Consider the following 26,236-nt stretch of genomic DNA (forward strand, 5'->3'; position numbering starts at 1 on the left):
CTAGAAGAGCCTTCATTAGAAATGGCTCATAACATTTTTAACTTGAAGTTCATCAACCTCCAACCTTTCAAATAATTAAATATTTAAATACTCAGGAAAGCCCACATTTGCGAAGCGAGAATCGTTTTGCAATGCAAATTGTCACCCTTAATTTCTCTGCTGGTAAAATAAGACTTAATAGGGATCCGGTTTGCTTCTAGTGCATGTAAAATAGAATAGTTTCCCCCACAGGCTGGGTTCTGGATGGCCCCTCCATTTCAGAACAGCCTTCTCTCACAGAAAAGTGGCAAGAGGGAAAGGGAAGAGGAAGGAAAGGGAATCCTGATGGTCTCAGGTACATTTTCCAAGCTAATTACTGGCTCTTTTCCTTATTATCAACCGCTCTGTGTGAAACCAGAGCAAGCCAGGAGCCTTCAGAGATGGCTTGCAGCTCCCGTGGCTGCCAGAATCTGGCAGACCGGGCTCACAGGTGACTTTCTATTGCTGATGAACCTCTCACCACCTGCCTAGCAAGAAGCAAGGAAGGCAGCACTCTGCTCCCCTCAGTGACCCCTACCTGTGGGAAATCAGTGTGTTTACATCTGCCAGAAGAAGTAGGTTAATCCACGGGGCTGAATTTGCATTCACCTCCCCCACCCCCACCCCCCACCCCGCCCCAGCTAAGACCCTTTTCGCGCACTAAGAGAAAGAGAGAACTTTTCTCCCCCTGAATTTAGTTTTGAGGACTTAAATACATGAGCAAGTGTGGACAAAGAAGAAGAAAAGAGCGAGGGGGAAACTTCCGCTTCAGGATTCGACAGAGCCTTGTGTCTGCTGTCTTCATCTGCATTAAATTGGTCATGACCTTCCAGGTGTCTTTAAGGTTGAAGTGTTTGCTGGACCATTTCGAGCTGAGCCGGCTGGTCCACGTGACCCTCCTGACATCAAGAGGCAGGCTTTTAAAAGAACAGAGGCACCTTGTCAGGGCTCAGGGGTCACTAATAGCCTGCCTTGGGCCCTCCAATAGGTCGTGTTCTGCTTCCTCATCCAACACAAAGGGAATGGCGAGGGAGGCTGGGGAGGGGATGGGCATAATTATCGTTCTGGTGTTTTGTTCCTCAGGCCCCGAGTTATGCTCCATGTCACTGTGTTAATGTGCCTGCAACCAGGGAGACACATAATGCTCCTCTCAGCCCTGTTTATTAGCAAGATCCATTTGCAAAAGGCCCTTCTTTTGTGCCACAATATGAATGTGCTTTGATGGCAAATAATTACGGCAGTCCTTTTGACATGAAGATCCACAGGCTGCCCTAGTTAAGCCAGTAATTAGCCTGTCCTCTTTTTTTTTAATATTATTATTGAGAAACTACAAATTATCCTCATATGTGCACCGGCCATTGCTTTTTCTCCTTTCTATTCTCCTGCTCTCTCCTACTTACTCTCTCCGCTTGCTCGCTCGCTCACTTGCTCGCTCTTTTTTCTCCCCTTCTCCCTGTCTCCCTCAGCACTTTGGATAAGCGGAATGCAGCTGCACAAAAGCAAGATAAAGCTCAACCATCAAGATGATGAACAATCTGGATGAAGAGCCTTCGAGATGAACACAAAAGCTGGAGATGTGCAGTTGATGGAGGCCTGGACAGCTGAAGAATGCTGTGGTCTAAGGATGAATAGCCCTCATTTGTGAATATACAGATTCTCCACAATGAATAAAAACTGAGTGGAGGTCACAATAAATAAACTTTTTCCCCCCTTCTCCTTCAATAATAATTCAGGTTCCCGGCACCAAACAGCTGTAAATTGAAGGTTGTGCTTAGTTTTCTCAACTCTCAAAGGGGATAATTAAGCTAAGATCACATTGTTTGATATATTAGTGTAATGATGAGCTACTATATTCTGCTCGTTTCGAGTTATTTTAGTTTTTCTTTCCCATTATCTTTTTTTTAATTACATTTCAAATACATTTTAAATGTAGGAACAGCAGTTCTGATACAGAGTTTGCCCTGTGTTTGGATCTGTTTGAAATGTATTCATATAACATTTAATTAAAGCGGCTACATCCCCCTTTAGAAAATGCGTGGAGGTAGAAATATCTATATTATCTGACTAGTTCTGACACAATCTTGCCAAAAGGCTGACTCTTTTTCCTTATTGGTGCAAGATAATTAGACCATCATTAACCTCCTGAAGCATCACTGTCAGTATTTCTTGTGTTATAAAATCAGGATTTGGGAAGATTTTCATAATTTTGCTTAAGATCACTGAGGAGGCAAAGATCAGTTCTGAAACATGCTCAGCTTAAAAGATTTCTGAAAACCAGAATCTGCAAGGCCTTTATAAAGGAACTCAGCCCAAGGGAGATGCTCCAGACGGCGTATCTATGCTCTTTAATACACCCTTTCCTATTTGTGAAGTCTTGACAATAAAAAGGCCCAAATACTGTTTTGTGTTTCACTAATGGAGGTTAGATTGTCATTTTCTTCCAATAATTTTTGAGCTGAAAATGTATTGGAAAATCTGAATATCTATATCAAATAAAAAAGAGAAACATTACATTTCTAGAAACCATTTTTTTCTTTTTTTGATAATTATAAAATATTCTTCATTTAAAAGCAGATTTGTGGCTTTTTGTTGTTGTTGTTCATTTGATCTGTTGATTATAGTTGATTATTTTTCCTAAGAATTTTTCTATTTCCCCCAATTAGTCCCAACCAGAGTAGGTTCTGGCATATTCACACTCAGGAAGGTCTGTAGATATGAACCAGGTATGGAAAACACTTTATGAGCAGGAACACAGAAGCATGGGGAAGAATGGAGAAGCCACCTTGACTCCACTATGATCTAAGTCCCCCCAGAGAAGAGGGGCACTTCTTAAAGTTTCTCACCTGGGAGAACTATCGATCAAGGACAGCCTACCCAACGGCATGATGGAAAACCACCATTCCTCAAGGCTCCTCCAGTCTACTCAGAAAAGCCCTAGGGAAAAGCAAGCAGTTAAATGTCCTGTCTGAATGTGCAACAGGAGAAAGCAAGGGCAAGTAAAATATAAGCCTGGAGTAGCCCCAGAAAGAGGAGTCTGAACCCATGCACAAAGTGTACCTGAGCCAGAATCCTCAGATTCAAGGAGCCTTTTGCTTCTTGGTATCAATAAACCAGTCAGAAGCAAAAGAAACCAGGCAGTGAGCCTGAAACAAAGGCAGCCACTGCCACCTCTGTTTGCTGCCATCTTGGGGCTGCTTTGAAAAGGATCATTGCCTCTATTTGGAAATGCTACACAGCTTTAGGCTAAGGAAGCTCAGTTTAGGAGCTCACCTGGGCCAAGACAGAAAAGCTTAATAAACTTTTAAGTACCGGGAGCAGACCAGATCTGGAAAGATACACGGGCCTGTCTGAAAACTCAAACTAATTAGCATTTTTCTTACCTTTCTCCTTAAGATTTATTCATTTTACCCACAATTTATTGAATGTCTGCTATATCCTTGGTAGTTTTCCCGATTATTGAATTGAGCAGAGAAACAAAACAGGTCATGTTTCTATATGTTTCTACTTTCACAGATTTTACATTTCAGTGGGAGGAGACAGGCAATAAATAAAATAAGTGTATAAAATTTAGTGTATGAGGTAGTGATAAATGTTGCAAAGTAATATAAGGCAGAGGACATGGAGGAACTAGATGTATTTTACCAAGGCTGGTCAGTGAAGGCCTACTCAATAAGGTGACATTAGTTTAGAAACTGGGCTTCTTCGATGTCTCAAGCAGTAAAGAATCCGCCTGCAATTCAGGAGACACAGAACATGCAGGTTCAACCCCTGGGTTGGGAAGATACCCTGGAGAAGGAAATGGCAACCCACTCCAGTATTCTTGCCTGGGAAATGCCTCGGACAGAGGACTCTGGCAAGCTAGAGTCCATAGGATTGCAAGGGGTTGGACATGACTAAGCACACATGCAAGAACTTAAGAAACCTGAAGGAAGTGAAGGAGGGAGCCATGCAATAATCATGCAGTTTTATAAGGAAAGAGTTCACCAGGTAAAGTGAGCCCTATGTCAAAAGCCCTGAGGCAAGAGTATGTTTGGAATGTGTCCTCATCTCCAAGAAGGAGACAAGGATGAGGAAGAGTAAGCATGGAGTTGAAGGGGGAGATGGTATTTGAGACAATAGATGAAGGGCTAGATCATGTAGGGCATTTTATCAGGAAGCTGAAAATACAGTACTGGAAAAGGTCAGTTTTCATTCCAATCCCAAAGAAAGGCAATGCCAAAGAATGCTCAAACTATCGCACAATTGCCCTTATCTCACACGCTAGTAAAGTAATGCTCAAAATTCTCCAAGCCAGGCTTCAGCAATATGTGAACCGTGAACTTCCTGATGTTCAAGCTGGTTTTAGAAAAGGCAGAGGAACCAGAGATCAAATTGCCAACATCTGCTGGATCATGGAAAAAGCAAGAGACTTCCAGAAAAACATTTATTTCTGCTTTATTGACTATGCCAAAGCCTTTGACTGTGTGGATCACGATAAACTGTGGAAAATTCTGAAAGAGATGGGAATACCAGACCACCTGACCTGCCTCTTGAGAAATCTGTATACAGGTCAGGAAGCAACAGTTAGAACTGGACATGGAACAACAGACTGGTTCCAAATAGGAAAAGGAGTTCATCAAGGCTGTATATTGTCACCTTGCTTATTTAACTTATATGCAGAGTACATCATGAGAAACGCTGGACTGGGAGAAACACAAGTTGGAATCAATATTGCCGGGAGAAATATCAATAACCTCGGATATGCAGATGACACCACCCTTATGGCAGAAAGTGAAGAGGAACTCAAAAGCCTCTTGATGAAAGTGAAAGTGGACAGTGAAAAAGTGGGCTTAAAGCTCAACATTCAGAAAACGAAGATCATGGCATCTGGTCCCATCACTTCATGGGAAATAGATGGGGAAATGGTGGAAACTGTCAGACTTTATTTTTCTGGGCTCCAAAATCACTACAGATGGTGACTGCAGCCATGAAATTAAAAGACGCTTACTCCTTGGAAGGAAAGTTATGACCAACCTAGATAGCATATTCAAAAGCTGAGACATTACTTTGCCAACAAAGGTTCGTCTAGTCAAGGCTATGCGTTTTCCTGTGGTCATGTATGGATGTGAGAGTTGGACTGTGAAGAAGGCTGAGCGCCGAAGAATTGACGCTTTTGAACTGTGGTGTTGGAGAAGACTCTTGAGAGTCCCTTGGACTGCAAGGAGATGCAGCCAGTCCATTCTGAAGGAGACCAGCCCTGGGATTTCTTTGGAAGGAATGATGCTAAAGCTGAAACTCCAGTACTTGGCCACCTCATGCAAAGAGTTGACTCATTGGAAAAGACTCTGATGCTGGGAGGGATTGGGGGCAGGAGGAGAAGGGGACGACAGAGGATGAGATGGCTGGATGGCATCACTGACTCGATGGACGTGAGTCTGAGTGAACTCCGGGAGTTGGTGATGGACAGGGAGGCCTGGCGTGCTGCGATTCATGGGGTCGCAAAGAGTTGGACACGACTGAGCAAATGATCTGATCTGATCTGATCTGAACGCATATATATATGGAATTTAGAAAGATAGTAACAATAACCCTGTATATGAGGCAGCAAAAGAGACACTGATGTATAGAACATTCTTTTGGACTCTGTGGGAGAGGGAGAGGGTGGGATGATTTGGGAGAATGGCATTGAAATATGTATAATATCATATATGAAACGAGACGCCAGTCCAGGTTCAAGGCACAATACTGGATGCTTGGGGCTGGTGCACTGGGACGACTCAGAGGGATGGTATGGGGAGGGAGGAGGGAAGAGGGCTCAGGATGGGGAACACATGTATACCTGTGGCAGATTCATTTTGATATATGGCAAAAACCAATACAATATTGTAAAGTTAAATAAAATAAAATTAACCAAAAAAAAAAAAAAAGAAAGTCTTAGCGGTAACTTACCCTAGATGTTTAGGTAATTTGCTTCTAATGAAGTTTACATATATGGAGTACTGAAAGGAAGATTCCAAAGGGATGAGGGGTGGGGTGGGGGGGTTGACTGATTTGCTGTGATTTCTTGTTATGAAATTGTATGTTTTGACTACAAAAATATGGTACAATTAAACATGCCTATTGCAAACACAAATGACACTCTCCTCCTTCCCCCCAAAATAAAACAAAAAAAGAAAAAAAAAATAAGCAAAATATTTGAACAGACACTTCACCAAAGAAGACATATGAAATGAAACACATGAAAAGTTGCTCAACGTAATAGCCATCAGGGAAATGCAAATTAAATCTATGAGATACTGAGACACTTATTATAACTGCTCTTTTTTTTTTTTTAATTTAACTGACAATTCAGAATGCTAAGAAAGATGTGGAGCCACTGGAATGTTCATATATTTCTGAAAGAAATGGGAAATGTGAAAACCAGTCTGGAGTATGATTTTATAGGTTTTTATAAATTAAACATACATTTACATTATGACCCAGTATGCTGGGTCATATACCCAGACTCATATACCCAGATTCAAGTGAATTCCACACCCATGTCTTCATATAGGAACATATACAAACCTGTGCACACATATTTAAGGCAACTTTCATTTATAATTATTAAAAGCTGGAAACTACCCAAATGTCTAAGTGGTGAATGCATAAATAAATCAAATTCAAAAGCATTTCTGAAATACTTGAAAGGAGTCAGATTCAAAAAGACACATGTGTGATTCATTCTCAAAATTACAGGGCCAATAATAGGATCAGAGACTTCCAGAGACATGGATGGAAAGAGAGAAACAGGCTACAAAGAGGAATGAGAAAATTTAGGGAATTATGGAAACACTCTATCTTAATTGTAGTAAAGGTTATGCATTGCATAAGTTTGTCAAAATTCTTAGAACTATATACCTAAAAAAGTGAATTTTATTATATGTAAGCTATATTTCAAAAGATGTTTACTGAAATATTGATATATTCATGGATGAGAATGGGAATCTAAAGATAATAGATTTTAAAAATTAATTTTAGTACTGTCTTCCCTACTGAAGGAATAATTAATTTGTTAAGTGATCTATCTTCACTGATAGCCTAATCTCAGGGTTGTATGGGAAAGCAGTATCTTCACCAGGCTGTGGACAGAGAAAAGACCAGAGATTCAGGCCCTCATTACTAGGACCATACATTTCAAAATGATCTCCATCTTATACATCTCTCCCATTTTGCAAATGTAGACACCTGACTATTTCATCACACCTCGACAAGGCAGGGCTCTCTGTGCCCTGACCATCACCAGGGCAGTCTCAATATAGAGAGCTTGCAGAATACACATAGTCTCTGCTAGGTTTCCCACCACATTCATCCAATATATAAAAGACCCAGAATCAACCCAAATATACATTAAGTACCACACTTGAACAGACACACAAATGGGACGCTTATTCTTAAAAGCTCAGAATTCAACTAGGTAGAAGACATAGGTAAATGAAAAGAGAAACTAAAAACATAGTGCAGTATACAGAAAGTGTCACTTAATTGGTACAGGCAATTGTCATTTAAAACAGAAGCTCTGAACCTAAAAAAATGGATACTTATTCTCATCATTCATTATAAACCACCAAGCCTGGACTTCCCTGGCAGTCTAATGATTAAGAATCCACTTGTCAATGCAGGGGATGCAGGTTCAACCCCTGGTCTGGGAAGATTCCACATGCCCTGGGGCAACTGAGCCTATGCACCATAACTACTGAAGCCCAGGTGCCCTAGAACCCAGGCTCCACAGCAAGCTTCTGCAATGAGAAGCCAGAACAATGCAACCAAGGGTAGCCTCACTCACTGCAACTAGAGAAAAGCCTTCAGGCAACAAGGAAGATTCAGTGCAGCCAATACATAAATTAAGCAACTAAAAAAACACACACACACAACACCAAACCCTTTTCTGGCACCACCGCATTTAATCTTCATAACAACTCTGAGACTTGAACTTGTTATTCATTTACAAAGAAGGAACTGAAAACTTAGATGAGATCAGTCAATTGTTCATTGCCCACCCCAAGCCATGGATAAACCAGGATGTGAATTTTGGAGTATCTAGAGGATTGCAAAGCCTTAAAGTTCTACACTATCCTCAGCTGAGTTGGTTAAGGACTAGTCATGAAAGCAGTAAAACTTCAACTAGACTTTACAGAGTTCAGAATTCTACAGGGGCAACCGTGAGATCAGGTGTGATGCAAAACTCAACAACTGTTAAGAGGAAAATGAAAGCAAGAGAAATACAATGTCTACTTTGCAAATATTATTAGATTGCATCCAGTATGTGTGAGCTCTCCAATATTTTATCATAAGTTTAGTGACTACACAGCTCCCTCCTTTTTATTTATATCTAGCCTCTAAATCAGGTCAAAACATTTCAAAAGTAGAGACCTCTCCTGATGAAATGAATTTCCATGTTAGGAATTTTTTTCGGGGAGGTGGTGATGGAGAATTCATTCAAATTGGCTTAGGTGAGCTATTCTCTACTATGAACCTCTTGGCTAGCTCTAAGAAGATGGAGAAATGCAATAAGACCCTCCACAAACCACAAATAAAAATACTCACACTCTTTTATCCCTGAGTTATAGCTTTAAGATTAGACATTTAAAAATCAGAATTATCTAATGCAACCTAAGGCCCTTTCTTGAAGGATCACACTTCTTGTTTTGCACAAACAGAAGGGGCTTCTTTTTCATAGCCACCCACCAACTCCATCTTAGTCTTCTGATGCTCAGATAGCCTTAGGATAGGCAAGGAAAATTTCTGAAACAGGCACATCTATTGAATTCCAGTGAAAATTAATTAGAAAAATGGACACTTTAGAGCAATCTTTTTTTTTTTTTTTAATAGTCAAATAGTAATTTTCAGCTTTGTGGGCCATAAGGCCTCTGTTGCAACTACCCAACTCCATGTGGTAACACAAAAGCAGCCATAGACAATACTTCAATGGGTGTGGCTACCTTCCAGTAACTTTACAAAAGCAGGCAGCCCCTGTTGTAGGCTGAGGCATTTTGGGAGCAGAACTGCTATGTAAATCGACAGGACCTCAGGAATTCTAAAAGGTGCAACGCATCACATGTTGTTGCCCACTGTTTCAGCTCGCAGATCAGACATGCTGCCTACCCAACCTTATCCACAAGGCCCTCCATTCTCAGTTTGGTCTTTGTATTTGTCCAGAACTTAAACTGCTCATGGATTTCCTCTAGCAATTGTGGCAAAGGCAGTGGATTTAACTCCTTTACTTGATATCCTCATTTACAAGAGAGAACACGGCGAGAACACAGGGCGAGGTCAATACCAGAATGGGGAGATGCATGATGTTAGCTATTCTGTTCTCTTTAATCCCCCACCCCACATGTGATCATCTCTGTCTGTCTGTCCCTCACTCTTTCCTTCTCCATACTTGGATTTTCATTTTGCTCTGATCCAAAACAAAATTTATTTTGCTGACCCCACCCTAAACACATGATTCAGTTGATTACAATCAGGTTAAGGCAGAATTACTTTCTGGTCATTATGAACAGGCAGGAAAGTGGACTTAAATCTCCAAAGAAGGCTCTCTTCTCCGTTTAAGCCTCAAGGCTCACCAAAGAAGTCGTCAATCAGCAACCGATTTTAAAATTCTCTTAAAAATGTTTTACTAGTTCACTTTGCTTGGCATTTTTATCGCTATTTATATCTGTAAAGTAGTGATATAATTAGTAAAGCTATTAATGTTTCTTATGCTTAGTATTACAAATGCTATAAATCTAGCTTATAGCAAAATAAATAATGATGATAACACTGTCAAGCATCAATATAATTGCTGGACGGCTTTGTGTAAACCAAACCAGTATTAGCCCTGTTAAACAGCTTAGTGTAGATCACTTAGCCACCCTCCTTTTGAACTATTCATGGAGCCCAGAAGGAACCATTGAGTAAAAACCCTGTAACTGTCCCGTGTTTCACAGCACAGGACAGCACAGGAAGCCCAAGCCCTCTGACTGGTCCTCGATATATTGCTTAAATGAAAAAAGAGGATCCTTTTAAGAGGACAGAATAAACATGATACAATCCTACATCTGCTCTATTGCAAACCTAAAGTGATCAAAGTCCCTGAACTCTCAGTTATACATATAGGTGAACCCTTATTGGGCTGTTAAGTTTTTCCACTCTGCAAAAGCAAGGATTCCTTCTGACCAACATAGAACCTCATTTTTAGCAGGGTCCCCCTAAACAAAAGCCCACAAATCTGAGGTCAAAACCCTTTTCTCAGGGTGATGAAAATTCCCTTTGTTTTGCTATCTAGTTTATACCCCACTACCTACCTACATACAAAAGAAGAGGATGCAGTCTTATCTATAAGCTCTTCCTAGCATCCCTGCTTTCACTAACCAGAAAGGATTAAAATGAACAGCCCTGCGCACTGGGCCTGAGTAATGGGCCTTCAAAAACCAAAGTATTAGACAAATATATCAGCTATGAGATATAATACCAAGGGCTAGTTCCACAGTATCAGCATTTTTAACTTTCATTCTAAAGTGACTGGATGATAAGAGGGTACAATTCGTATTTGGAATTCAGGGCTAGAGGATCTTTTTAATAAAACTGTTTTTACCATGTAGCTATATATCATTTCTTACCAAAATGCAAAACAAAGCCCAGGTCTTTTTTTTTTCCCCCCCTTTCTCTCTCCCAAACATCCATAATGATAGATTTCCATTTCATTTTTTCATTCTTTGAATATATTTTTCAAGCCAAACTTTCATCGCTGCTGCTGTTGTTGATGGCACCAAAAGGTTTCAGGGAATCTTTCTTTGCTCAGAATGCAGCTTGCAGACCCAGACAGAGAAGGAAAGGAAGTTGTTGGGTGAATAATGACGGCTGAGCAGGAGACGCCCATGGTGGCAGGCATGAGGCCAGATGAATAGGACTGCATTTGTGTGTTCAAAAGGAGTCTCTCTTTATTGTTATCTTTGGCCTGTTGCGCCAGCCGCTAACGAGTGGACAGGCATTACCATTCATTAGCATTTTTATGGCACTTCATACTTGCAGTGCACATTACAAATTGTATTGATTAACCTCGCAACATTCCTTGTGAGACCATCACCACTGACTCACACTTACAGGGCAGTCCATGTTCAATGGACATGAGCAAAATGAAGAATCAGAAAATTGCAGCGTTTTGGATGCAACTCTTAACAAACACATTGAAGATGCCTAGGGAATGGCCAGGCTCCTCACTGATAACTCCACTGTTCATAGTTTCACTTGTCTTTTGTGCCTGCCACCTGAGAGTTAATGTCTAGGTCCATCTATGTTGCTGCAAATGGTATTATTTCATTCTTTTTATGGCTGAGTAGTATTTCATTGTATATATGTAGTACATTATATATATCACACCTTCTTTATCCATTCCTTGTCGAAGGACATCTAGGTTGCTCCCATGACCTGCCTATTGCAAATAGCACTGCAGTCGCTGCAAAGAACACTGGGGTGTGTGAATCTTTTCCAATTATGGTTTTCTCCAGATACACGCCCAGGAGTGGGATTGCTGGATCATATGGTAGTTCTATTTTTAATTGTTATACGTCCATAATTATTTCTCATTTCCAGTGATCGAGAGGCAAGGTCAAGCAATTGAAAGAATGATTGCAGATTCCAGAACAAAATTAGTAGCTGAGTTACAGAGAGAGCTCTGGGTGAATCTTTTGTCAACTGGACAATCTCACTGACTTAAAAGGAGATCCCCATTTCCGAAAACTGTCCGAGAGTAACTTCTTCCTCAAAGGAGCTGTAGTGATGAAGGACATACTTTAGGGAGAGAACCAGACAGAGATCTGCCTAGGAACATCCTTGCAAAACCTCACAGAGCTACCAGACCTTTCAACAGAGGAATTTACAAACACAGCATTCAATTGTGGCCGTATGGACTGTAGGCCACCAGGCTCCTCTGTCCATGGGATTCTCCAGGGAAGAATATTTGAGTGGGTTGCTATGCTTTCCTCCAGGGGATATTCCTGACCCAGGGATTGGACCCAAGTCTCCTGCATTGCAGCAGATTCTTAACCTTCTGAGTCACCAGGGAAGCCCGCAAAACTGCCAACCTTATCTAAATTGCTGGCCCAGATACAGGATGATTTCCTCAGTCACAACATGGCTTATTGAATGCCCACTACCTGCATCATTTTGAAATAATTTCAGGCTTCAAAATGGTATAAAATCAGCACAAAGAGTTCATACACCCTTCATCCAGATTCCTCAGCTCTTAACGTCTTACAAAACCATTATACAGTTACATAAGACATGAAATTAACATTGAAACAATGTTACAATTATATTTGAAGACTATATTCAAATTTTACCTATAATCATACTTAGATCTTTTTATCTGGTCCAGTATCTAATCCTGGATTTGATATTGCATTTAGGCAGTTCTTCAGTTTGTCTTTTAACATTTATGACCTTGATACTTTTGGAGTAAAGGCCAGTTATTTTCTGAAGTGTCCCCCAATTTGGGTTTGCCCCGAAATCTTGCTTCCTGAAGATAAAACTCAAACAAGAGTATCACAAATGCTGCTTTGTCCTTCTCAGTGAATCATATCGGGAGGCACATGATTTAGATTTGACCCACTCATATATAACAAACATCATTATTATGCTGATAACTTTGATCACATGATAAAGGTGCTATTTATCAGGATTTTCCAATGTAAAATTTCTATTTTTCCCTCTTTAACTTACATGTATCTTGGGGAGGTACTTCAGTTCAGTCTCTCAGTTGTGTCTGACTCTTTGAAACCTGATGGACTGTAGCACGCTAGACTTTCCTATCCTTCACCAACTCCCAAAGCTTGCTCAAACTCATGTCCACTGAGTCGGTGATGCCACCCAACCATCTCATTCTCTGTTGTCCCCTTCTCCTCCTGCCTTCAATCCTTCCCAGCATCAGGGTCTTTTCCAATGAGTCAGTTCTTCACATCAGGTGGCCAAAGTATTGGAGCTTCAGCTTCAGCATCAGTCCTTCCAAAGAATATACAGGACTAATTTCCTTTAGGATTGACTGGTTTGATTTCCTTGAGGTCCAAAGGGCTCTCATGAGTCTTCTCCGGCACCATAATTTAAAAGCATCAATTCTTCAGTGCTCAATTTTCTTTATAGTCCAACTCTCACATCCATACATGACTACTGGAAAAATCATAGCTTTGACTAGATGGACCTTTGTCCACAAAGTAATGTCTCTGCTTTTTAATATGCTGTCTAGGTTGGTCATAGCTTTTCTTCCAAGGAGCAAGCATCTTTTAATTTCATGGCTGCAGTCATCATCTGCAGTGATTTTGGAGCCCAAGAAAATAAAGCCTGTCACTGTTTCCATTGTTTTGCTATCTATTTGCCATGAAGTCATGGGACTGGATGCCATGATCTTAGTTTTTTGAATGTACTTAGAGATGGTAAATATTCTGTTTTTCATCATACATCCACATATTAATTTTAGCATCCTTTATAGATTTTTTTTATATGCCAGCACTTTGATACACATTTTTCATGCATTATTTCATTTAATTCTTACTGAGGAATCTGAAGTTCAGAGTGATTAAGCAACTCAACCTAGGACTACTAAGTGATAGAGCTCTATCAGAATACAGCTACTAACTGATAGAGCCAGAGTTTGGATCACAGTCTGACTCTGCAACTCTTACAAATGAGAGGAGACGCAGACCAGCATGGACTGTGGACCCTGGCCTAGCCTATTCTGCTACCATGAGTGTAGCATTACTTAAAAGTATAAACGTGCACACAACAATGGTACAATTTTTACTTTCTAGGTCAATACAGAACATGGGGAGAATATTGTAAGGGGAACACAGGACATTAGATCTAATTCACCTGGAATTGGCACAGTATTTCTTTATTTTTCTTCCTTTCTTTTTAATCTTTTTTTTCCTTTTAATTGGGGCTTAACCCTCCAGTCAGCATTGTACAAAACAAGGTAAAAGAAATGGTCCAACCTTTAGGAGTTTAACACTTAAATTAATCAAGGCCAATGGCTTATGACACCAAGCACAGCTACCCTAGCAGACAAACCCTAAGAAGAAATAAGGGATCACCAATATTTAAGACAAGTCTGTCCTGAGGCCCAGTGGATAAACAAAGCCTTGAGAGAGATCTTGGACACTGAGTGCTTAACAAATTTAACTCCACAGAAAAATTTCTCTGATTAAATAATACCAGCTTATGCTATTTTACTGAGTCCATATGTTCTGTGAGGGCAGAGACCATGTCTGTCTTGTCTATCAATATATCCCCCAGACCTTGCACAGTGCCTGACTCACAGAGTTCATATTTATTGAATTGAATGTTCTGGTCCAAGTATCATATTTCAAAGTGTGTTCTAGGCAGAATATATGGCAATAATGAGGGTTCTGTGGGAAGGTCTGAAGAGGGACTCAACCTGATAAATACATTTCTAAAAATGGAAGCACAGGGTCCAGTACTAATAAACATTTCATCTTGCTTTGATTCTATACATTATCATGTAGCTGGTCTTCAAGAGAGAAGAGCTGGCCAGAGTGACAGATTCTGTTGATGCTGTTTTGTTTTGGGTAAAGTTATCCTGTTTATGAGCCATCAGTACTAACACAGAAACCATACTCTGATTCCTTGAAACATTTCTATTATCAAATCCCAGTAATAAGCTAAAGAACCTGACTCAAGTTAGCAGGGATATAAGAAATGATCATCCCATATAACTGTCTTCAGACATAGCTAGATATGAAAGCCCAAATGATGTTACCAAAAGGTGTCTGTTTATCTTTCCATCTCTCGGCTCTGCTTATCTCTGTTGAGCTTAAACTGACTCTCTTCACACCCTGTCAGAACTGCTAACAACACCTTACTCACACATTCCCAGTCTAGCAAATCCAGAGGAAAGAACAAGCCTTCTCTACAGCTCTGTAAAGAAAGTCTCAAGATTATGATTGGTCAGATTGAGTCAGGTGTCCATCCTTGAACCAATCAGTACAGCCTCCAGGGTGAGATTGACAAGGCCTCAGTCACATGCCCAGTCCTGTGGTGGGTGGGGCAGCCAAGTTGAACCAATTATGTGAATTTATTCCCCCACCCCCTCACCCCACCCCCGCAGTAAAAAGAATGTGATTGCCAGAAGTGAATAGAGAGAAGTAATCCTTAAAGTCAAAAGTACCAGATGCTCATTGCAGTCTACACTTAACAGTAGCTGAGAATTGAGGTGTCCCTGTTCTCATCATCTTGAGAAATTTGTATACAGGTCAGGAAGCAACAGTTAGAACTGGACATGGAACAACAGACTGGTTCCAAATAGGAAAAGGAGATCATCAAGGCTGTATATTGTTACCCTGTTTATTTAACTTATATGCAGAGTACATCATGAGAAACGCTGGACTGGAAGAAACACAAGCTGGAATCAAGATTGCAGGGAGAAATATCAATAACCTCAGATATGCAGATGACACCACCCTTATGGCAGAAAGTGAAGAGGAACTCAAAAGCCTCTTGATGAAAGTGAAAGTGGACAGTGAAAAAGTGGGCTTAAAGCTCAACATTTAGAAAACGAAGATCATGGCATCCAGTCCCACCACTTCATGGGAAATAGATGGGGAAACAGTGGAAATAGTGTCAGACTTTATTTTTCTGGGCTCCAAAATCACTACAGATGGTGACTGCAGCCATGAAATTAAAAGACGCTTACTCCTTGGAAGGAAAGTTATGACCAACCTAGATAGCATATTCAAAAGCTGAGACATTACTTTGCCAACAAAGGTTCGTCTAGTCAAGGCTATGGTTTTTCCTGTGGTCATGTACGGATGTGAGAGTTGGGCTGTGAATAAGGCTGAGCGCCGAAGAATTGATGCTTTTGAACTGTGGTGTTGGAGAAGACTCTTGAGAGTCCCTTGGACTGCAAGGAGATGCAGCCAGTCCATTCTGAAGGAGATCAGCCCTGGGATTTCTTTGGAAGGAATGATGCTAAAGCTGAAACTCCAGTACTTTGGCCACCTCATGCAAAGAGTTGACTCATTGGAAAAGACTCTGATGCTGGGAGGGATTGGGGGCAGGAGGAGAAGGGGACGACAGAGGATGAGATGGCTGGATGGCATCACTGACTCGATGGACGTGAGTCTGAGTGAACTCTGGGAGTTGGTGAGGGACAGGGAGGCCTGGTGTGCTGCGATTCATGGGTTGCAAAGAGTCGGACACGACTGAGCGACTGATCTGATCTGATCTGTTCTCATCAGTCTTTCTTGACCTATCTTGGTTCCACAAATATTTTCTTCTCTGATCTCCACAGGTGTTAGCTGTCTAGCACACTGTCCCACACAGTTCCATAACTGAATGTGACATCACTAATAAGAGGATAAGCTACCAGAGGACAGAAGTCTTGTGTTATTGGTCCTCTGCAATGTTCCTTCCATTCTTGCAGTGCATGGGACAGACACTCTGCAATGACTGTTAAGGTTCCAAGCCAAAAACTTCTGCTATCACATCAGCTCATCTCAGGCCCCTTGCTGACAATCTGAAACTTAGTCCAGTTTGGGCTTCTTCATCTAGTGGGTACCTGAACCCAAAGCATTATGGCAGGCAAGAATCTCTTTGTTTTGAATTGTGACAAAAGAGAGACCCATGCAGGTACTTCAGACCAAAATTATGCCAAGCTCCCAAAAGTCCTTTCAAAAGTTAGCAAGACTTTCCAAACTAGAAAGCTTAAAAGAAATTCTAAATGAGATTTTTAGGTCTTAGCACTGATAGAAGAGGAGCTGCCATGTGAGAACGGGGAGGGGGGTGGGTGTGGGAGGGAAAGACACAGAAATCCCTCAGTCATATAACGCTAGCCTGGTTTCTACCTCCCGCTCCCGCAGTTGGCTTCCCCGGGTCTGCTGACCTTGTGCTGGAAAACTGGTCACGTGGGGCTCAAGTTATCAAACTTCACCTGCCTGGGTGTATGCTTCTGACTTTTGTCTGTGTTTCTATTACACAAATGCCACAAATTCTGTCTCTGCAAGATTGAATTGAAGATTGAGCTGCCTGAAACTCCGAGGAGGGGAGCGTCTCTGTCCCCTCTGCTCCAGCTGGAGACCCAGGGACTGTCTCCAGCACGTCCCTAACGGCGTCTGGATCCCTGGAGGAGATCTGGAGGAGATTTATGTTTATCCAAGTTCTCATGCCCGCTGGCCTTCTGAATCAAAGGTGGAGTTATAAAGCAAAGAAATTTACTGCAAGACTCTAGCATGCGCTTGTGAGGCTGAAGCAGTTTGCTCCTTTTTAATAAGGTTAAAAATAGTTACAAGTGGAGCATTGGAATAAGGGCCTAAAACAGCTCTGTGGTGCATCTGGGACTTGGGCCTGGCCGACATTTTACAGCCCAGCCTATTAAAAATCGCAGGCCGGAGCTTCCCCAGCCCCTCGCCCTCACCAGGCACTCTAACGACATAGCCTGTGCGCCGCTGGACGTGTTCAGCCCTGGCATCTGGATCCCAGAACAGTCGACCAGGGCCAGTCAGCCTCTGCGGACAATTACGAGAGGTCACTTTAACTACCTGTTGACTTGTTTCACGTTAAGGCCAGCCAGCTGGGGCAGAAAAAGCTTTGGCAAGAGAGAAGAGCAAAACCTGACCTACAGTTCAATGTTGAGATGGCCGAAAATAAACCCCCTGGAAGAAGGGGCAAGTGCATTTGGGGCTGATTGGAGGGAGGAAAGCAAATTAAGCTCCTGATACCTAGGATCAAGCAGGAGAAACTGAGCTCCAGAGAAGATGCCACTCCTCAAACCCTGCCCAGGTCGGAGCCACACTCCATCTGCCTACAGAGCAAACCTGTGCCCTTGTAAGCAGAAAGCAGCAGCAAAGCTGCAGTGCCTCCTGCCTCAGTCTAAACGGTAATGTGATTATAAAACCTCAGATCAAAGGATCGAAAGGATCCTGGCCAAATGCCAGGGAGAGTCATGGCTCCTGATAGAACTAAATCAGGTCCAATCTGGATCTGAGAATAATAAAGCAATTAGCCATGAAGTGACAGAAGCTGAATTTCACAGTAAAAGCAGTGCTAACCAGCCATTTAGCATCATGAGAACAAGACCCTCTTTCTTTAGCCACCTGCGGTCACCACCCCACCCCCTATGCTATAACTCCCACCACCTCCCCCCCTTGCAACTCGCTGAATACGAAAGATTAAGCCCAGGCCTGCACTAACAGGCAGACAGGGGTGGGGCAGTGGACAGACCCCTCATTCAGAGGCCTCCAGAGGACACGTTGACTTGGCTCAGAAGAAAAAGAGCTTACTAACTACTCAGAACTTTTCACAACAAGGCTCTGGCTACTTAGTTAATTGGCAGAGATGAAAGGCAAGGATATGATGAGAAATGGTGGTTTATCACAAATGAAGGAAGAAAAATCAGAACACCAATCTTGGTCTCCGTAACTAAAGAATCTCAGAAGACATAAAACTGCTTGGAGTTTTGAAAATCATACTTAGGCAAACAGGTCTATGTTGATATAACCTTGAAAGTCTGACCATCCTTTCTTATTTCACCCCTTATTTCACATGTACATGCACACACACATAGATTATTGCTAAAACTCCTATTTTTACAAGTGGACTCTGTCTTTCCCACCTGCTATGGTCAGGTAGTCAACATATGGTCTGTCAGGCTCCTCAGTGATGCTGCTGCTGCTGCGAAGTCGCTTCAGTCGTGTCCGACTCTTTGCGACCCCACAGACGGCAGCCCACCAGGCTCCCCGTCCCTGGGATTCTCCAGGCAAGAACACTGGAGTGGGTTGCCATTTCCTTCTCCAATGCATGAAAGTGAAAAGTGAAAGTGAAGTCACTTAGTTGTGTCCGACTCTTCGCAACCCCATGGACTGCAGCCTACCAGGCTCCTCCATCCATGGGATTTTCCAGGCGAGAGTACTGGAGTGGGGTGCCATTGGCTTCTCCTACCCAGTGATAAGAGCCACCTTTACCACCAGTCACAAGCAAATGGGATTTCAGAATTACATAACTTGCCCTGTAGTCCTTTGGTCCATTAGTTTACACACAGAGCTTTGTTTTTATCTTTTCTTTTCCAGGAGACTTCTAGAAAAGGAGACAAGAAAATATATAAGGAAGAAGAAAAGAAAGAGAAAGAACAGAAGGAAGGAGCAAGAGAAAAACAAGCAGTTTCTTAGAGTTCTAGAGAGATACCTATCACACTTGCAATGTATACATATATAAAAATTAGATTACTTAGCTCTGGCTAGCTGCTTTAATATTATCAATACCTTTGAACATTCAACATGTTCCTATCACCCTGACAAGTTCCTGTGAATTCACTAGTATCTTGAAAAAAAGAAAAAGGAAATCATCTCCACTCTCCTCCTCAGAGAGAACTACTTACACAAATCCTTTCGAAAAGGTCAGAGAAACAAAATAAATTGGGTAACCCTTCTGATAACTTTTGGGAAGACAAGAGAAGCATGCAGAAAGGGAAGTAAGTGAGCTTCAATTCAGTAGGTTCCCTCAATGGAGAGCATTCCCAACACTGTAATCCCAGTTTCGGTCAATCCGCATGTAATCCAATTCTCTCAACAGCATGGAAGAGCCAAAAATTTCTGTCAAATTGGGATAATGGTTATTCTTTGGGAAGATGTTTAATTTTATTATAGGGAGTGCAGGCAGACTATAATCTCTAAAATAGATCCACGGGTCAGGTTAAGAAAAAAAGATTCCAAATGAAGAAATGACCTTTCTTTTCTAATGAATATCTTTAAACATGGATAAAGTCAAGATGGTACACCTCGTTTTCTCCTCTCTGTGCAGAGAAAAAGAACATGTACATATGTGTGCACATGCATGCATATACAATCAACCTGTCATTCTTGTTGCTGTATTTTAAATCACCAAGAGCAGGGGTTTATAATGAAAACACGGACAGGCCTGTAACTAGAGCAGCATTAGCAGGCCCCACCACAATAACCATTTAAACTCCCTTTTTCTTAGAAATGGCTGGCCCAACCAATGAGAACAGAGTAAATACGGCTGGCATCTTAATGACCTTTGAGCATTAGCAGATGGCCTTTTTATGATCACAGATTAGCAGTACATGGTTGTTTGTTAATGACCGATAACAGGTGCCAGTGGTCCCTTACACCCCATTCTGTGCCCTTTCTTTACCTTCCCCAAGGAAGCAAGGGTTCGTCTCTGAGTGAACCTGCTTACTCTGGGCCATCCTTTGTTTCCCTTTTGGCTGCAACACAGCCCATTCCACGCAACCCAAAGAGCCTGCAAGGATGTAACCACTTCAGTGTCTCAATTTCCCTCTACCCTTTGTCTCTCTGAAGACATGCTCGTCTGGAAATGAGTCCCTAAGCCTTGCAGTTTCTGAACCACATGAGCCCACCCAGCAGCAAAGGGAAGACCACTGTAACCCAAACTTACAGACAGGAGGATGCCTGGTACAAAAAACCACAGTCAAGTCTCTGTCCAAACAATTAAAAGATTCAGCCAGAGTGGGTGCAGCCATCTGAAGCCTCAGTTTCTGCCAGTTACAGTATCCAATTAATTTCACCTGGAAGAACACAGCAGTACCCTGCCCTGCACTCCACCCACTCCCCTCACATACAGGACCACTTCCTTTCTCTGCCTGTCCTCTCATTTCCCAGATCCTGCATCCTCAAAAAGAGACTCAGTTATGAGAAGCCAGTACCCAGTTATGTAAATAATTCTTCCACCAAGATTTGGGTAAGTATCCCCTTGTCTTAGCAAACACCCTCTTCCAACAACACAAAAGACAACTTGACACATAGACATCACCAGATGGTCAATATCAAAATCAGATTGATTATATTCTTTGCAGCTGAAGATGGAAAAGCTCTATAGAGTCAGAAAAACAAGACCAGGAGCTGACTGTGGCTCAGATCATGAACTCCTTACTACAAAATTCAGACTTTAAGAAAGCAGGGAAAACCACTAGGCTGTTCAGGTATGAGCTAAATCAAATCCCTTACCATTATATAGTGGAAGTGGCAAATAGATTCAAGGGATTAGATCTGATAGACAGAGTACCTGAAGAACCTTGGACAAAGTTTGTAACATTGTACAAGAGGCAGTGATCAAAACCATCCCCAAGAAAAAGAAATGCAAAAAAGGCAAAATGGTTGTCTGAGGGGGGCTTACAAATAGCTGAGAAAAGAAGTGAACTGAAAGGCAAAGGAGAAAAAGAAAGATATACCCATCTGAATGCAGAGTTCCAAAGAATAGCAAGAAGAGATTTAAAAAAAAAAAAGCCTTCCCAAGTAAACAATGCAAGAAATAGAGGAAAACAATTGAACAGAAAAGACTAGAGATCTTTCCAAGAGATACCAAGGGACCATTTCATGCAAAGATGGACACTTTAATAAAGGACAGAAATGATATGGACCTAACAGAAGCAGAAGATATTAAGAAGAGGTGGCAAGAATACACAGAAGAACTATACAAAAAAGATCTTCATGACCCAGATAACCACGATGGTTAGATCACTCCCCTAGAGCCAGACATCCTGGAGTGTAAAGTCAAGTGGGCCTTAGAAAGCATCACTACAAACAAAGCTAGTGGAGGTGATGGAATTCCAGCTGAGCTATTTCAAATCCTGAAAGATGATGCTGTGAAAGTGCTGCACTCAATATGACAGCAAATCTGGAAAACTCATCAGTGGCCACAGGACTGGAAAAGGTCAGTTTTTATTTCAGTCCCAAAGAAAGGCAATGCCAAAGACTGTTAAAACTACCAAACAATTGCACTCATCTCACTCGCTAGCAAAATAATGCTCAAAATTCTCCAAGCTAGGCTTCAATAGTATGTGAACTGTGAACTTCCAGATGTTAAAGCTGGATTTAGAAAAGGCAGAGGAACTAGAGATCAAATTGCCAACATCTGTTGGCTCATAGGGGAAAAAAAGAGAGAATTAGAAAAAAAAGAGAGAGTAAAGAAAAAAATCTACTTCTGCTTTATTGACTACGCCAAAGCCTTTGCCTGTGTGGATCATAACAAACTGTGGAAAATTCTTCAAGAGATGGGAATACCAGACCATCTTTCCTGCCTCCTGAGAAACCTGTATGCAGGTCAAGAAGCAATACAGCTGGACATGAAACAATGGACTGGTTCCAAATAGGAAAAGAAGTATGTCAAGGCTGTATATTGTCATTTTGCTTATTTAACTTATATGCAGAGTGCATCATGAGAAATGCTGGGCTGGAGGAAGCACAAGCTGGAATCAAGATTGCTGGGAGAAATATCACCAGCAATATCACCAGAAATATCACTTAGATATGCAGATGACACCACCCTTATGGCAAAAAGCAAAGAAGAACTAAAGAACTTTTGATGAAAGTGAAAAAGGAGAGTGAAAAAGCTCACTTAAAATTCAACAATCAAAAAATGAAGATCATGACATCTGGTCCCATCACTTTATGGCAAATAGATGGGAAACAATGGAAATAGTGACAGACTTTATTTTCTTGGACTCAGTAATCACTGCAGATGGTTACTGCAGCCATGAAATTAAAAGACACCTGCTCCTTGGAAGAAAAGCTATGACCAACCTAGACAGCATATTAAAAAGCAGATACATTACTTCGTCAACAAAGGTCCATATAGTTAAAGCTATGGTTTTTCCAGTCATGTATGGATGTGAGAGCTGGACCATAAAGAAGTCTGAGTGCCGAAGAATTGATGCTTTTGAACTGCGATGTTGGAGAAGACTCTTCAGAGTCCCTTGGACTGCAAGGAGATCAAACCAGTCGATTCTAAAGGAAATCAATCCTGTATACTCATTGGAAGGACTGATGCTGAAGCTCCAATATTTTGGCCACCTGATATGAAGAGCTGACATTAGAAAAGACCCTGATGCTGGGAAAGACTGAAGGCAGGAGGAGAAGGGGATGTCAGAGGACAAGGTATTTGGGTGGCATCACCGATTCAATGGACATGAGTTTGAGCAAGCTCTGGGAGTTGGTGAAGGACAGGGAAGCCTGGTGTGCTGTAGTCCATGGGGTTGCAAAGAGTCGGACACGACTGAGTGATTGAACAACAACAACCCCTTGTCTTAGTTGATTCTTGGAGCAGTTCTGGAGGGCACCAGGAGGCAGAGTAACTGCCAAACTGACTTCTCTGTGTTCATCTCTGTGGGTGGAGAAAGACAACTCCTACAATTAGCCTGAGATGCTGACTGGCTCTAGGACTTTAGGGTTGCAATCCCCAGTGAGCTGAAGAAGAAGCCCACCTTAAGGCTGGAGCAGAAGCAGAACTCAGAACTGTCACAGAACCTTTAAACCGAACACCCCTGTGCTGGAAGTGGAAGCCTTCTTCTCTAAAACATGGAAGGAGGGCCAGTGGAGACTGAGCTCTGCACACACTCTGCTGTATGGAGAGGTCTGCTTTTTAGAATTAGAAGTACTGTTTTTCAAAACATAAATGAATGTACATCATTGGAAAACAACTTGTTTTCCAAAGGAGACATATTTTTTTTTGTCTTTACTAAAATGCTAAAAAATATATTTGTCTATTACTGCTACCTTACAAAATAGAGCTTAGGAAATTATTGGCACCTTATTTTTAAATAAATTAGAGATCCTCCCAAATGGACAGATTTGTTCCAGCATGAATGGAAACATGGACTTTCTAAGGATTTTTTTTTTTCTTTGTGATGAGTTGAGGGAGTTACTATGTGTTTTGACAAGATTGCCCATTAGGAAAAAAAAAATCTTATTTTCAGCTTGAAAAGCTGTATGTTCTCTGATAACTGTTGCATCTATGAGGATATTCTTTGCTGTTTGGGGGCTGATCACTTGGAGTTGAGGAAGAGGATTAAATGATTCTAGAGGGATTAAATCACAAAGTTGGATTTAAAAGTAGTCACTTCTCTGGCTTGTACAGGAAAAGTATGAATTGACCATGGTCCTTTAGCCTGTCTCCCATCCTTCCAGTTCTAAAATGAGGGCACCTGTATAGTATCACTGAGTTCCCTGGGGTGATGGCTCTCTCAATTCTTGGTCAAGTTTCAAGATCAAGTCTTTACTCCAGGCTTCATCTTTGCCCCAGCCCCTGATGCTGTAGCTCAGAGGTGTAAAACCAATTAAGAAAATGAATCCCAAGGTGTTAGATTTCTAGATCTGTTGGGCAAGCTCCCCCCTGCCCCATTTCCAATGTAAAAGAGTAGAAAAAAGAAAAGGAACTCATGCTTAGCCCACAGGGAACAGTGTTACAAAGAAGAACAAATGTTAGTGGAGACACATAAACTCAGCACCTCCACACCTGGATACAGCCTATACAACCATGATTTTACCCTGTCTGTTGACCAGGTATGAAATCATTATGGCAACGCATGATGTTGAAGTGAGACTCAACAGGAACCCCAATTCCAGGACCTCTTCTTTGGAGAAGATATACAGCTCTATCTCCTCCCACCCACCAACTCTCTAGCAACCAAACAAATACCTTTCCATCTAGATGCTGCTGTCCGAAAGCCCTCATTTAAACTAATATATATACATATCCTTTCCCAGCCACAGTCAAATCCAGGTCTCAACTTTGTGTCAGGTAGACAAAAAGATAAAATGAAAAATTCATTACTAATTAGACTGTTAAATTAAACTGCTTTAACTTTATTTTATGAGAGGCATAAAGTACATAAAGAGAAGACACAAAGTGCTATCCATGACCTTTAGCGCCACTCGTGGCCCACCTCGATGCTTTCTGAGCTGCTTGCCTGAAAATCCCTGCATCTGCTAACACCTTCTATTCCCTCTCTACCACTTCTAAACCTGAAGGATTTATTTTTAACAGTCCCTCACCCACATAATGACTTTAAAATTCCTTAGGTTCATACCTTAAAATATAGCTGGGAATTAAGAAATAATGTCAATTAATAGTTGAAGCTCAGAGGCACTAATGGAGTTAGCTAACCACTTCCGTCTGGAAAGCTGTCCTAAGTACAGAGAAGAGTCTGAGCACCCTAAGATTCCTGAGCTGTAGTGCAGGGGTCAGCCAGACCCTAGCCAAATCCAGCCCACAGCTCGTTCAAAGTTAAGAAGAGTTTTTACATCTTTAAGTTCAAGAAATCAAAAGAATTCTGTTTTTTTTTTGACACATGAAAATGTTATTAAATTCAAATTTCTGTGCCTATAAATAAAGTTTATGGAACACAGACACACTTATTCTTTATTTTTTATTTGTAGCTGCTTTCACACTCTAAACAGCAAAATTGAATAGTTGCATCAGAGACTAAATAGCCCCCAAAGCCTAAAATATTTACTATCTGACCATTTAGAGACAAAAATTTGCCAAGCACAGCTTCACATGTGGCTTTGCTATACACAGAGATGAGAGGAAATTGGGTGCCACTTGTCTCACTGAGACATTGAATGTCAGGGAAAGAAAGCATTGAGCATTTGGTTCTGTTAAGTGAACAACCACGTTAATAGAACAGGGTAGCAGAGATCTTAGTGCCCCCCAAAGCAGGACCTGGGAGTAAATCAGCTCCCACATCTGGCGTTATCTTATTCTGTATTATTATATAAGTTGTTAACTTTGATACCTTTATATATTTGTACAGTAGAGCCAAGTGACTGTCAGGTTTCCCAGCTCATCTGCTATTATCAGATGTTCTGCTCTGTGTGCCATGTCAATGAAGCCTCAATTGTAGTACCTCTGAGAAAGGTTGGCTACCCATTGGTTACATGGATTTTATCTTCCAGGATATTTCTCTTACTGAGGTTTTTAAAGGGCTGTGATGTGCTCTAGAACAAGTCACATTTGTAAGAAGCTTTCCCTCTCTTTAGGCAATGAAAGAAAATGTGAGTTTCTGTGACCACATTTAGTCTGTGTTTGCCTGACACCCTTCTCAACACCCATGCAAGTCCAAATGTCTGTTTCCTAAATTGATTACCTGTATTATATGTATTTTTTAATTTAAAATTTTATATGCCTTTTTTCTCATCTCCCTCTTTCCTTCCCTCTCTCCTTCCTTCCTTTCTCTCTCCCAGACTTGGGGACCTGATAGACCACAGTTCCAATCCCAACGTTGTCATCAGAAGCTGTGCTTCCATGGGCAAGACACAGGATTTCCATGAGTCTATTTCCTCACCTATGAATTAGAGATAAAGAAAGTGAAGTCGCTCAGTCGTGTCCGGCTCGTTGCGACCCCATGGACTGCAGCCCACCAGGCTCCTCCGTCCATGGGATTCTCCAGTCA

General features: G+C 41.5%; 1 long non-coding RNA gene across 1 annotated transcript; it reads left to right on the top strand.

Annotated features, from left to right (window-relative positions):
• The first annotated feature begins 867 nt into the window (after positions 1-867).
• Positions 868-2,465, top strand: LOC129623112 (uncharacterized). The gene is made up of 2 exons (XR_008700357.1): positions 868-1,006; positions 1,485-2,465. It is a non-coding gene; the product is annotated as an uncharacterized LOC129623112 (long non-coding RNA).
• The last annotated feature ends 23,771 nt before the right edge of the window (positions 2,466-26,236 follow it).

Source organism: Bubalus kerabau, chromosome 11 (assembly GCF_029407905.1).
Source record: "Bubalus kerabau isolate K-KA32 ecotype Philippines breed swamp buffalo chromosome 11, PCC_UOA_SB_1v2, whole genome shotgun sequence".
In the NCBI taxonomy this organism is placed as follows: Eukaryota; Metazoa; Chordata; class Mammalia; order Artiodactyla; family Bovidae; genus Bubalus; species Bubalus kerabau.